This window comes from Ixodes scapularis, unplaced genomic scaffold (assembly GCF_016920785.2).
Source record: "Ixodes scapularis isolate PalLabHiFi unplaced genomic scaffold, ASM1692078v2 PGA_scaffold2__306_contigs__length_199485367, whole genome shotgun sequence".
Classification (NCBI taxonomy): Eukaryota; Metazoa; Arthropoda; class Arachnida; order Ixodida; family Ixodidae; genus Ixodes; species Ixodes scapularis.
Window position 1 is genome coordinate 37,868,314 of NW_024609857.1, and position 14,038 is coordinate 37,882,351.

The 14,038-nt window shown below is 48.4% G+C and overlaps 1 pseudogene; it reads left to right on the plus strand.

The window, feature by feature from the left end:
* Positions 1–5,533: 5,533 nt before the first annotated feature.
* Positions 5,534–12,743, plus strand: LOC120845207 (annotated as a pseudogene).
* Positions 12,744–14,038: the final 1,295 nt, after the last annotated feature.

Consider the following 14,038-nt stretch of genomic DNA (forward strand, 5'->3'; position numbering starts at 1 on the left):
CTACCCGCAATCACAGAACAAGCTCTAATGAGACCTGACCCCTGCTCATCCTTGACAGCGCTGTGAAATCTAAATACTGGCTGGACCAACCAGCTATATGTCTTCTGTCACTTGACTTCGCCTTGGCGAATGCGTAAGGCAGAAACATGAGGAGTGCGATGGCAGCAGTTCATCGTAACACAAAAAAAGGTAGCACTGACCTTGCTGTATAGTTTAAACAATATAACTTTCGACAGCAGGCAGTAAGCTGGCCGGGAAGCACAGCCAACACGGCTTGGGACTTCGAAGCTGAACCCATATTAGAAACAAGAATGCTGAGGTTCTCGACGGTGGATTCTGCCTGCGGGAACTTGGAGCGACATTTTAGTGAAAGGGAGAATAAACGGTGGCTGACCTGGACACTGAAGCTGAGACGGCGTAAGGCGGTTGTAAAAGAGTGAGAGATACGGAAGCCTGCTGTTTAATGTCAATAGTCCTTCTTTATTATTATTTCTAAACTGCAAAATCAGTTCAGCTGAAATATTGTGCATTCATATTTCGTGTGGACGTTTGGTTCTGATAAGTTTGGTGATCAAGAAAAAAGATCAAATGGGTCAGGGTCAGATTACAACGCAAGTACCCAAACGCAAGTAAAGCATTTAGGTCTCACAGCCAGTTGGTTTTAGTGGGTAAACCAGCCCCTCTTTAAGCATCGTGAAGCAAACTTAGAAAAATCACATCTTCAGGGTAATCGTGTTTTGAAGTTCGTCGATGCCATAATTCCAATGGCGTGCGTGCCTCCACCGCCCAAGTGCATTCGTCGCATTTTCTCGGAATTTAGTCCTGTCCCGGTTGGACTGCGCAAGGCTCGTTTATCTCGAACACCTGTTTAAGTCCTCCTAAAGTTATTAACCTAACATATAATGGGTAGATAGTACTGAATGCGTTCTAATTTTGATAGGGCCCAAAATTTCACCCCTCCTCAAACACGCAGTAGATATTGCACATCTTTTGCACGTTCCTTTGAAGTAACGCAAAAAAAAATCGAGTAAAGTGATGAAGTGATTAATCATTCACTTTTTACGGGGAGTAATTTGTAACGGTAATCTATTATTCTTCAAGCCAAGTAATTGTAATTGTAAATAATTACTTTTTTGGAGTAACGGGCGCAAGTCTACGTTCTAGCCCTCGTGGGGACAATAACACGTTCCAAAATGTGCGGGTACGTCAAAAAAGCGAAGACGTCCGTTCCCTTTCATAGTGTTGCCTATAGTACACAACTACAGTGCTGCAAAGGTACACACGGGTCCACAAAATGAGCGAACTACAGGCTTGCTGCACGGACGACCCAAGTTCAAGCAGGAAGGAAACAGGAGCGCGGGAGATGCGCCCACCGCACGGCATGGGCCATTATTTCCGGTTGCAACGCGGTGTGCGCTTTGCCGAACCCGAGGCAATCGAACAGAACCGGCGAAGGAGGAAAGGCGCGGTACAGGCACAAGGATAACTCGGCGCCGAAGTTCGCAGCGGGCGTCCGTACAAAAGTACCGCCGTGGGGAAGGCCCTAAGTTTAGGCCCTCGATGAGCTCCATCTACCCTTTAATTGAACCGGGGCACCCGGATTCGCAGGCTCTACAGGGGCAGCGGCGATAAATCAGGGGCCGCTAATGGAAGCATGACCTCTCTGACGCGGCGGCTGAGAGGTCAACGCCGCGCTCTCTGCACACGTCCGTGACTGATCGATGCGGGTGGGCTTCGGGATCGCGCCGCCCGAGTCACTCAGACTGCCGAACGTGTGAATCGAACGCGGAGCGGTGATCCGGATAAGAGCGCTGCGTGATTATTCAATCGGACAGAAGTCCTATCACGGCAGGCTCGAAGGAATCAAATATGTCGGCTGTGTCTATACGGCGAGTACTTAAGTGTTATAAAATCCGAACTTGACCCGTCGGAAAGCAAGAAAAATGCACGCACGCCCATGGGCGTACCAACCGGGGTGGAGGGGCAAGGAGGCGCTTGCCCCCCCCCCCCCCCCCCCCCCAGTTTTCAGAGTGGGGGGCAAGGCATGTGTCTTGCCCCCCCCCCCCCCCCCCCCTGAAACAGCCGACCAGGGCAGGGCAAACTCACGCCAGATTGGCTCGCTCGTGGAGAGAGACGCTGCCGCCACCGTCAGCATAAGCAGCAGTTACAACGAGTTCCCGGAGTGGTAGCGTAGCTTAGGGGAGTCGACGAAGTGTATGCAAAGGAAAACTACACTGCCTTTTCTGCCTGTCCTAAACTGCAGCGAATTTCTGGGGCCCGGGGATCGTTCCGAGTGCCGTAAGGCTCACATCAAGACGTACAAGAACGACGACGTTGAGAGCAGTTCGACGGCACTGGAAGGCCGGGTTTCAGAGCGGGTAGCGGAAAGCTCCCAAGACTACAAAATAATTCTGCCTCGTCTACCATCAGGCTGCTGGATACAAATTCTCTCTTTCTGCCTGCTGGCATCCCTGGACGTTCGTACAAAGCCATTGATTTCAATGAAGCCTTCTTTTCGATCATTGAGCGCAAAAACCTCCTTGACTTGGGCACCTACCGAATGAGCCACGTCTGGATGGCCACCTTTGCCAATGGAGAGCCAAGTGTAAGGTCAATGCATGAGAGGAGCTTCAGGTGAAAGGAAAAAAAAAATGTGTGGTCATCGACCTATGCAAATGATAAATTAAATTGAAGCTTCTGTGGCTTCTGGTATCTTTGCCAGACGCGGAGATCAAGAAGGTTCTTGAGCCTTTCGGTGATGTCAAGGATATTAAAAAAGAAAGATGGCGATTCTCAGATTTCGAAAAAACGGAGACGCTAACGCGAGTGATGACATTGGTTCTCAAAGAACACGTCAATGTAGACAGGGTATCACACATGCTGAACATCTATGGGGTAAACACACTAGTGGTAATCCCTGAAAAACCTCCTCTCTGCTAACGTTGCAAAGCAGTCGACCACATTCGGAGACAGTGCTGCACACCATGATGCAACCATTGCTGGAGATATGGACATACAAATGAGGAGTGCGTTGTTACTTACGCCTCCAAGCTGCTAGGAAATACACCGCGGACAACCGATGACAGCGACCTCATCATTGATGTAGAAGAAATGGACAAGTTTGACACTTCACCTGAAGACTCCCCAGACGTGCACAGCAGGGAGGTAGAGCTAAACCTTGATGATCCAGAACCGAGAGCTACTGAACAAATTCAGATAGTGGATAACGGTGCAAGCTCAACGCAGGATTTGCCTCAGAGCCGTCGCTCCAACAAACAAGGGCAAGGACACAAGGAAACAGCACTTGCAGACACCAAAGACCTAGGGAGATGTGGCGAAGGATGCCAGGCATTGTAAAAAAGTGAAGTTGAGCTCGACTGAGGAGCAAGCGATCTCGGAGCCTGAAGGCTTTGAAGAAAATTTCCCTGCGCTACAAGAGCCACAGATAAGCCAGGAACTTCAAGAGCAGAGGGGGAAGTCTAAGTTTAAGGATAAGACGAAGTCCATTTCAACCCGGTCTGACACCAACCCCAAGCACGACTAGCGAAACCAGTGGCACCACAGAGATAGGTCCATTCTGTATTTCTACACTTAATGTCCGTGGAATCAATTCACCTAAAAATTAGTACCAACCATTTCGTTTTTTAAGGAACTACGACTGTGATATAGTTGTATTACAAGAAACAAAATTATCGGATAACAACGCCTTGTTCTCGATTAACCGTGCAGTGAATGACACATATAACGTATTTCACTGTCCCGCAATTGATTACTCCGCTGGATGCGCTATATTGTTCAAAAAATCTCGTATATCAAATTTTCAGCGTCCACGAAGACATACGCGGGAAGACTTCTGGTCGCTAACATGCTTATCAATAACCTACCTTGGCGCATAATTGTTTCGTATGCCTACAACGAGGCAGTGCAAAGAGAAAACTTGTTCGATCAAGTGCGAATGCATGCTGACACAAGATTTAACGCAGTTTTCCTCACGGATTTTAACTGTGTACTGCATGTCAAGGAAAGAACACCTGCCAAAAAGAGTGTAGTTTGCAGCGCAGGTACTCTAAGAGCGATTGTTTGCGATTGCGATTTGTTAGATTCTGCGACAACAGATAATACTCAATATACGCACTTCTAAGGGTTGTCCCATGCACGGTTAGACCGAATTTATATTTCTGAAACAGTCAGAAATAGTCTGAGCGGTTATAATTCCTGCGTTCTTTTCTGACCATTGCATGCTGATGGTAACCATACGTCTGAGAAAATGTCCGGTAAAACAAAAGTGTCAATCATGGTCAGTCTGGAAATCGAATGAAAGACTGCTTGATAATGATTTCAAACAAAACATAGGAAAGATACTAAAAGAACTAGAACGGACAAGGAATGGGTGGTGCCAGAAATGAAAAATTTTCAAACTCTGGGTAAGAGAAATAGCAATCGAAACAGCCTCAGTTGTAAAATTTTATAAAAAAAAAAAAAAAAAAGGACAAAAACACAAGAAAGGCGCTTGAAAAGAGATAGGTATTTTGTACCTGTACCATCTGGAGTGCTTACATCCCGGAGAATACAACGACATTAAAAACCTAAAAAACAACTTGAAGAGCACGACGCGAGACGATACGAGAGGGCTGCTGTGAGGACGCAAGCTCTGTAAGTCATCGAAGCAGAACAACCAACAAATTGCTATCTACACGCGGAACGAGAGTACTAAAAAAAAAAAAGAATAAATAAAAAAGTTGATTTCACTTGTACGGCAAAATGGGAAAGAATTGTCAAAATACAACGATATTCAAGATGCGCTTATACCCTATTACGAGGATACGTTTTCGCGAAAGACCAAACTTACAGACCCCAGAAAGGACGAAATAATATCTGTGCTGCCGACCCTCCATACTGAGACGACAAGTAGTTTAAACGACGATTTCAACGCTTTAGAAATTGAAACAAATATTGTTAGCATGAAAAGCCGAAAGGCTCCAAGCCCGGACGGACTACCGGCCAGTTTCTACAAAAAGTGGAAAAAGGAACTTGCGCTAATTCTTCTTCATGCGTTCAACGAGCGTTACGAAAATGGTTCCTTACCACCATCGTTCAGAAAAGCACACATGATACTAATGCCGAAGTCAAAAGATCTAACAAGCTACAACAGGTTGAAGGATACAGACCAATTAGCCTTCTGAACTGCGACTACAAAATCTCCGCCGCACTAATTGCAGGTCGACTACAGAGTGTGATATCTGAAATCGTGGGCGATCACCGAACTTGCTCCATAAAAGAAAGAAATATTTAAACAAATCTGCACATTGTACGGTCGATTTTAGAACTATGGCAACAAGCAAACGAAGCAGCCGCTATCTCACAGATCGACCTGGCGAAGGCCTTTGATAGAGTAGAACATGCATTTGTTCTTTCTATCTTGAAGGATATCCAGGTAGGCAATAAAATTGAGAAAGGTGCACAGCTTTGTTATAAAGACATAAGGACACAAATAATTATTAACGGATCTCTTTCAAGACCGATTCAAGTACAACGCTCATTACGTTAAGTGTGTCCCCTCTCACCACTACTGTTTGACTTACATTTGGAACCACTTTGTAAATATATCATGAACAACAGAAAGGTGCAAGGGTTCCGACTCCGCAGCTGTGAAGTGAAAATTCTAGGTTACGCAAACGACTTGGTGCTTGTGTGTTCTGATAAGCCTAGCATTCAAGAAGCATTGAAGTGTGTTTCAGACTTCTGTGCCACGTCTGGGGCCGCAGTGAACAGGGAAAAAAGTTCTGGCTCGTGGTGCGGGATGTGGGGAACGACGCCGTCTAGATATGTGGACATCAGATGGTCAACTCAGAAATCAGAGCTTTTAGGTGTTCCCTTGTGTCCTATGGACAACCCCAAGTTAACGTGGGACAGTGTCGGAACTAAAGTTAACTTCGGCTGCTCGCATGTGGAATATTGCCGGGCCCAGGGCTGAGAAAGCAACGCTCGGTCACGGACCTCCAGAAAGTTCTCGTTTATTCATGTACCGCATGTAACTTCTATCATTTATTCCTGCTTTTGTTTTCTAGAAAGTGCGTGTTCATTCTCGCCCGATCACGCGACGCTCGAGCCGCTTTCGCCGAATCTTCGAGATAGCGACGCACTCTAGATAAGAGGCCGCCCGCGACCTTGTCGAGTCAGTCTCGCCCCAGCGCTCGATTCTGCTGACACGCCGACTTCGACGCCCGCGACGCTCTGCTTTCTTCTGTTTCCTTCTTTATTTTTGGCACAAGTTCGCCACATTAAACGTTTATTTATTTATGTTTATTTCTTGTTTTATTGGTCACGACTCACCACCCGTGACATTCTGGTGGAGGTGCGGGGTAATCGGCTGAAGGAGACCTGCTGGCTTTGACGGTGGTTTCTTGCGTCCCTGGCACTCATGGCACGATCGTGTGTAGAGATGGACGGTCTTCGGAAGCTTTGGCCAGTAGTACTTGTCACGAATCCGGGCAAGGGTCCTGCTGTAGCCGAGATGTCCGGCCGTTGGGTCGTCGTGGCACGCTTGAAAAATTTCTTCTCGGAGGCTGGCGGGGACAACCAGTAGCCAGGGGGTTTCGCTGGTTCCGAAATTCTTTCTGAAGAGCACGCCTCGCCGCAGGACAAAGCTCGGTAGGTCCCGAGAAAAGACCCGTGGGACAGAGCCTCCTCGACCTTCGAGGCTGTCGATCACGGAGCTAAGTTCCGCGTCGTCGCGTTGCAGTGCCCTCATGTCGGTAGCGTCAACTGCGCCTAGAAAACGGGCGTCGTCATCGTCGTCCGCGCCGGAGATTGGAGGTTCGACTGGAGCCCTAGACAAACAGTCAGCGTCATTATGCTTGCGGCCGGACTTATGCACAATGGTTACGTCGAATTCCTGCAGTCGAAGGCTCCAGCGGGCGAGGCGTCCGGACGGATCTTTGAGGTTTGCGAGCCAGCAGAGGGCGTGGTGGTCTGTGACCACGCGAAACGGGATCCCGTACAAGTACGGGCGGAACTTGGTTATCGCCCAGACGACAGCAAGACATTCTTTGTCGGTCGTTGAATAATTTTGTTCTGCCTTAGACAGCGCCCGGCTTTTGTAAGCGATTACTCTCTCTGCCCCTTCTTGTCGCTGAACGAGTACCGCACCGAGACCGGTATTGCTGGCGTCCGTGTGGATTTCAGTCTCCGCCGACTGGTCAAAATGTCCGAGGATAGGGGGCGACTGGAGCCTTCGCTTGAGTTCGTCGAACGCTTGCTCTTGCTCCTCTCCCCACTGGAACTGCACGTCGTCTTTCGTCAGATGCGTCAGCGGTGCAGAAATTTGCGCAAAATCACGAACGAAACGTCTGTAATAGGCGCACAGCCCAAGGAATCTTCGAACGGTCTTCTTGTCCGATGGCTTCGGGAACTCGGCGACAGCGGACGTCTTGGCGGGATCAGGGCTTACACCCTGAGCACTCACGACGTGGCCCAAGAATTTGAGCTCACCATAGGCGAACCGACACTTGGAAGGCTTGAGGGTCAGCCCAGCAGCTTTGAAGGCCTGTAGAACGGCTCGCAGTCGCCTCAGGTGCTCGTCGAATTCGCTTGCGAAGACCACAACATCGTCGAGGTAGACGAGACAGCTCTGGTGGAGGTGCGGGGTACCGCATGTCCGTGCAGCGCAGCCCTCCGAGTTCCCGCAGTACAAGTCCAAACCCCAGCTCCGGAGGACCCGACGAAGACCAGATCGAGACCCGGTCAAGTCGCCGCATCCGAGGTCTACCCCCGGAACACGGACTTCTGCCACCAGAGACCAAAACGACGCCGCTGCAGTGGTGTCCAATACCCTAAACGTCGTCATCGACGGCCACGACGCATCCGCACTCGTGGACACCGGAGCAGACTACTCAGTCTTGAGTGGGAGGCTCTCCCGCCGCCTTCGAAAAGTCATGACGCCGTGGGATGGACCACGAATAAGAACCGCCGGAGGACACCTCATTACACCAGTCGGGAGATGCACCGCTCGCGTCGAGATTCACGGCGAAACATGCCCTGTGAAGTTCGTCGTTCTGCAAGACTGTTCGAGGGACGTCATTCTCGGAATGGACTTCCTGTGTGAATACGGCGCCATCATCGACCTTGCGGAGAACAAGCTGACGCTTCGGAAGCCTGCCCCATCGGTGGAAAATACCAAACCGACGTTAGCTGCAGTGCGAATCCCCGCCAACCAAGCCCTTCCAGCAAATTGGAATGGATTTGCTGGGTCCTTTTCCACCGTCGACGATGGGGAACCGCTGGATAATCGTCGCCACCGATTATCTTACTCGTTACGCCGAGACGAAAGCCCTTCCTTCGGGGACTGCTGTCGAAGTCGCCAAGTTCTTCATCGAGTCCATCGTCCTCCGCCATGGCGCCCCCGAAGTACTGATCACAGACCGAGGGTCATCGTTTATGGCACAGTTGACCCAAGAGATCCTGCGTTTAAGCCACACGGAACACCGTCGAACAACGGCATACCATCCGCAGACCAACGGGTTGACGGAGCGGCTCAACAAAACAATCGCCGACATGGTCTCTATGTACGTCGACGTGGAGCACAAGACCTGGGACGAAGTGCTGCCCTACGTCACGTTCGCCTACAACACAGCAGTGAAAGAGACCACAGGAGTGACGCCCTTCCAGCTGGTGTATGGCCGGGCGGTGACGACTATGCTAGACTCTATGCTGCCGCACGAGTCAGTCAACGACGGGAGCGATGACGCCCAGGTGGTTGCTCAACGGGCAGAAGAGGTCCGCCAGCTAGTCAGACTACGAATTCAAGACCAGCAACATGTCGACGCTCGCCGGTATAATCTTCGTCACCGCGACGTCCACTTCCAGCCCGGAGACAGAGTTTGGGTGTGGACGCCGATTCGTCGTCGCGGTCTCAGCGAAAAACTCCTGAAGCGCTACTTTGGGCCCTACAAGATCATCCGACGCCTCGGCGATCTGAACTACGAAGTTCTACCCGACGGAACGCGCCCATCTGCAAGACGTCAGCCGCGACCCGAGGTGGTGCATGTCGTCCGGCTGAAGCCGTATTACGAACGATAGGACTCTCCACTCTCGTCGACGAGCGAACTGTGGACTGTGAACTCCGGCTAGCAATTCTGCTGTCCTTTTGTTTTTTGTTTTCCGTTTTTGTGCTGCATCGGGACGATGCACTTTTAAAGGGGGGGATAATGCCGCGCCCAGGGCTGAGAAAGCAACGCTCGGTCACGGACCTCCAGAAAGTTCTCGTTTATTCATGTACCGCATGTAACTTCTATCATTTATTCCTGCTTTTGTTTTCTAGAAAGTGCGTGTTCATTCTCGCCCGATCACGCGACGCTTGAGCCGCTTTCGCCGAATCTTCGAGATAGCGACGCACTCTAGATAAGAGGCCGCCCGCGACCTTGTCGAGTCAGTCTCGCCCCAGCGCTCGATTCTGCTGACACGCCGACTTCGACGCCCGCGACGCTCTGCTTTCTTCTGTTTCCTTCTTTATTTTTGGCACAAGTTCGCCACATTAAACGTTTATTTATTTCTGTTTATTTCTTGTTTATTGGTCACGACTCACCACCCGTGACAATATGAGATATCTATCAATCTTCGGTCGAGTTGCTGTGTGTAACATTTTCTTCCTGTCAAAACTTATTTACCTCCTTCAGATCATATACTGTTCGCGGATGACGGTTAATATGTTAAATAGGATGTTCGCGACGTTTATACAGAAGTCGACATATGAACCCATAATACGATCCGATATGTTTCGTTCAATCGAAGATGGGAGTCTTGGATTATGTCACATTTTTGTGAGGCAGCTAATTGCCAAGTGGAAGTTCTTTCGGGAACCACCCCATCCGTTCCTCGAAACTTGTAAGAAAATATTTTTTGACAAAATATTTTGATTCAAACGACCAATTACAGGAGACACATGTTATAACAACATTATGAGGCTTTTATAAAAAAAGTGACTGATACCCAAGAATTCTTGAAGGCGAGATTTGAAATAAGCTTCCTGGAGTCGCGCTCGAAAAGATGCCTAGAACAGGGGCTGTTGATAGCGCTGCTCCAAGAGCCGTTATACTGCTTATTCCCTTATGACCCCACCCCCCCCCTGAATAGTAAAATGGACTTGTGGAAAAGAGTTAAGCGTAGGCCAATACCCTGTCAGAATCTAAACTATTCTTCTTTCGCTTTAATTCTTGAACTGCGCCGGTCAAGGAATGGCTTGTCTCCTGAGGCATACAAGTAGCCTGGACAACGGACTGTAAGATGTGCAAGACGACTGAAACATTCACACATGCTTTTGTAATTTGTGCAGATGCCGTATCTTTCTGGGATGTGTTTAAAAGAACGCTAAAGAAAGAAATTGATGTAGAGGAAACGATACTACGCTATCTGCATTTTTGGGATCATCTTGATAGTGTGCTTGATACAATTGTAGTCTTAGGGCTTTATAGTTTGTGGAAGGCAAGGGTCGACACTGAAGGGGGCGTGGCCATGCCTTCATGCGCGAACTTTAAAAACAGTAGTGAAAAAAACAAAAAAACTTCTAGCCTTTTCACTCTGGTGAAGAAGGAAGACCAGCGGAGATGTACAATGGAAAGTAACGGCCTGCCGCAAGTCGGCAAGCCAGAGTGGAAAGGCTGCCGCCATCTATGTGCGACGGCGGCAACGAGATACGTGGCTAGCCGCCGTCGCTCATAGATGGCGGTAGGTGTCCAGAGTTCGGTGTCTTCATTTCTTTGCGGGAGACACAATCCCGGGGAAACTAGCCCTTAACAGCTCCGCTGTAAAAATACTCAGTATCTGCAAGAATGAGGAGTGGAAAGAAATCGTGCGTAATCTCAGCTGTTCACCTGACATTATATAAGCCAAATATTTTACCACGATGTCAGCAGCAGCAGCAGTAGGAGATAGTTGTCTCTTTCCAATGTTACCCTTCACCTGGTTTCGTTAGTATAACGGAGTGTGCTGTGTATTTATCATCGAAGTCATGAATATTCCACGCCAAGTGTTAATCATACATAACATGCATATAGAGATTTTTTTGCACGCTATTTCCGTTTAGATTCACATGTAAATATACATTAACTGTCTACATATCCATGTAAAACAAGTGGAAGTGAAGCTTAGTGGTAAGACGTCTGCCTCGTACGCAAGCGGACGGCGGTTCAATACACAGCGTAAGCTTACTTTTTTTTTTTTTTTTTTCTTGAACATTTTGTTTTGTTGAGGCAGTTTGGCGATATTTACGACATTTACTTTTTAAGATTAACAGTGAAAAGAAAACAAAAAAAAAACACGAATGTTATCGACGAAACTTTACTGAATTAACTGGCATGGGACTATTTCCAGAGGTGCATTGGGGGACAGCGGGGCTTGAGTTGCCGGCTGAGCGCCGTGAAGCGGTATGTACGGGGGTGGACAAGTGGGTTAATAGTTTTGTAATTAGCAGCCGCATACTGTCGCCGCGAAGCGGCGTGAACGTAGGCAGGGGGGGGGGGGGGGGGAGGGATTAACGCGCTCCCGAGTGATACACGCGCTGTCCGAGTCCGAAATGCATGTTCCCACGCGTTGCCGAGCAGCCAATCCGGCGTGGGCGTGGGCGTGGTTGCTGGGTCAATCGCCTGCGCGCTGGAAATGCGCCGCCCGGTCCTAAGGGAGGGGGGGGGGGGGGGGGGTTCTGGTTTGTTCCCCCACTCAAAAACAAGTTGGTACGACACTGCGCACGCAATTGCAAGGGCAGCATGGAGGATGCGCAGAGTATACGTGCGATGACCAGGCAGCCACGTGCGCGCCGTCATTATTGGGCGGTAGAAAAACAAAAGCACGTGGGCGCATTTTGCGGGTAAAAAAACGCGCGAGATGCGCAACAACAGAACACACGAAGATGCACGCCGCGTATACAGCTGACGTGATTTAAGCATCGCTCGGTACGAAAAAAATAAATGAAAACTCCACTTCGGCATCACTGCATTTTTTTTTTTTTTTTATTTATATACGGGTGGACATAATGGGGATCTATTGACTTCTATTTCAGTCTCAAAGCGAGTCCATGAGATATATAATATTGTAATAGTAAACGGAAAGCAACAAAAATTAAGTTGTGTTTATTTTTGTTCTGTTTATTGTTGTTACATTACTAACATGTTCTCCTTCGTCGAGGGAGCACATTGTTTCGATGGTCGATCCCAACTACAGTAAGCAATATTGGATTTGCTACGGAGGAGCCAAACTTTTTGTACGGGCATTCCCTTTCGACCTATAAAATATACCTTTTTTTATATAGGTCGTTGCCGTCTCTGTTTATTGGGAGCAGCGGTAGAATAATGCTGGCTCATAATCTGCCCTGTAATCATACAAAGCCCTCTATAAAGGCGAAAGTCTATTATTTTGTTGTGGCCTTTCCTTCAGGCGCCATGTCAAACTACGAACGAAGACTGGCGCCAAGTCAAAACAAAAGCTGCTCACTTTTTTTTTTTTTTTTTCGCTTCTTTCAATCTTTAAACAATCGAACATACGCTCAAAAATGTAAGCTTCACTTCAACGCAAAACTCTGGTTGTTAATGAAAAGAAAAGCAACTAAAGGCGACCCCATCAGGTTTCGATCTAACTGGATTAACGAGGAAGCGCTCTGCGTTTCACGCTACCCTAAACACATGCGATTCGCCCCTCTGAAAAGCTGAACGTCGTAAAGACAGATTTCGGCCTTTCAGCAACACAAAGCGTAGCCAAGCGCTCAAGTGTCTCGACCAAACCAGGGGGGGTTATTTAATCCGGAAAGTGTGCGCCGATGCAAGCCTGCGTGATTAAGTCGTAAATTGCGTCAATCGCCACCACCTCGTCGACGTCGCAATATGTAATAATAAAACAAACAAAAAAAAAACAGTGTAAAGGCAGTTTAACGTTGCGCGGAAGTTAGAGAGAGCAATTTGCGTGTCGCTGGATTACGTTCCGCCACAGCCACTCAACCCAGAAAATTTGGTCGAGATGCACAAATTCAAATTGTCTGCATCACGGCCAACCGCGACAAAACAAAAAAAAAAGAAAAAAACAGTCAAGAGAAAATAAATGCGTAGCGCGGTCTCGAGGAGACAGGGTCCCTCCGGATTACTGTAATCTGCATGTGGCGCGACATGAATATTAATCTTCGTCGCCGCGACTTCCATCAGACGTTGCGCAGGGCGCTCTCGATGAGATCGAAAGCATGCCGCTTGTCGCAAAATACGCGGTTGCCGGCTTCTCAGAAGTTGCTCCCTTGTTTCGCCTCGGAGGGGTCAGTCTCGGACGACGAGACCTCCCCCCACTCGACGTGGACGGAGGCCCACTGACCATGTCGCCGTAAGCAGAGCATGCGTCATTAGATCCATTACTCGAGTATGCGTTAATGAACGCAGCCTCCGTTTTGTGCATGCATGAAAGGAAAGGTAGATTAATTCTAACCAATTTTTTTTGTTGTTGTTTTGGGGAAAACGTCGTGGTAATGCATCTCAGCCGCTCAGCCCCAAAACACACATGGCTGTATAGACGCGTACTTTCATATATTCGACATGTCGAATAAATTGACCCGTTTACGTCGCGCGTTTAATTACTTCGGATAGTTCGACCTGTTCGACAGTTGTTAGTTCCATCTTCGAATTTTGCTGTTCTCGTATAAAGGCATGCCTTAGCGACACTTTCGTTTTAACGTGATAAAGTTATCAAGCGCTCACCCGGTATAGTATACTCCACAAAGTTTATTTGTGCCTACATTTCCTCAAAGCACACGGAGAATCAATTCAAAGTTCATTTGATGAAATAAAGCATTTGTTCCCATATTCAGGGGCCGGCTACTTTAGACTCAAGAAATAGATAGGACGTATGATGTGATCTATAATTGTAAAATAATCACTGTGGCCTAGTGGCCAGCGTATAACAAGAAAAGAAAGTACACGGCGCTTGTCAGTCCTCCGAGCTAACAAGGGTGATGCGCTGAATTTGTAGCGTCACCTATAAAGGTCAACGCGGGGCAACGGTCCCGTACCGG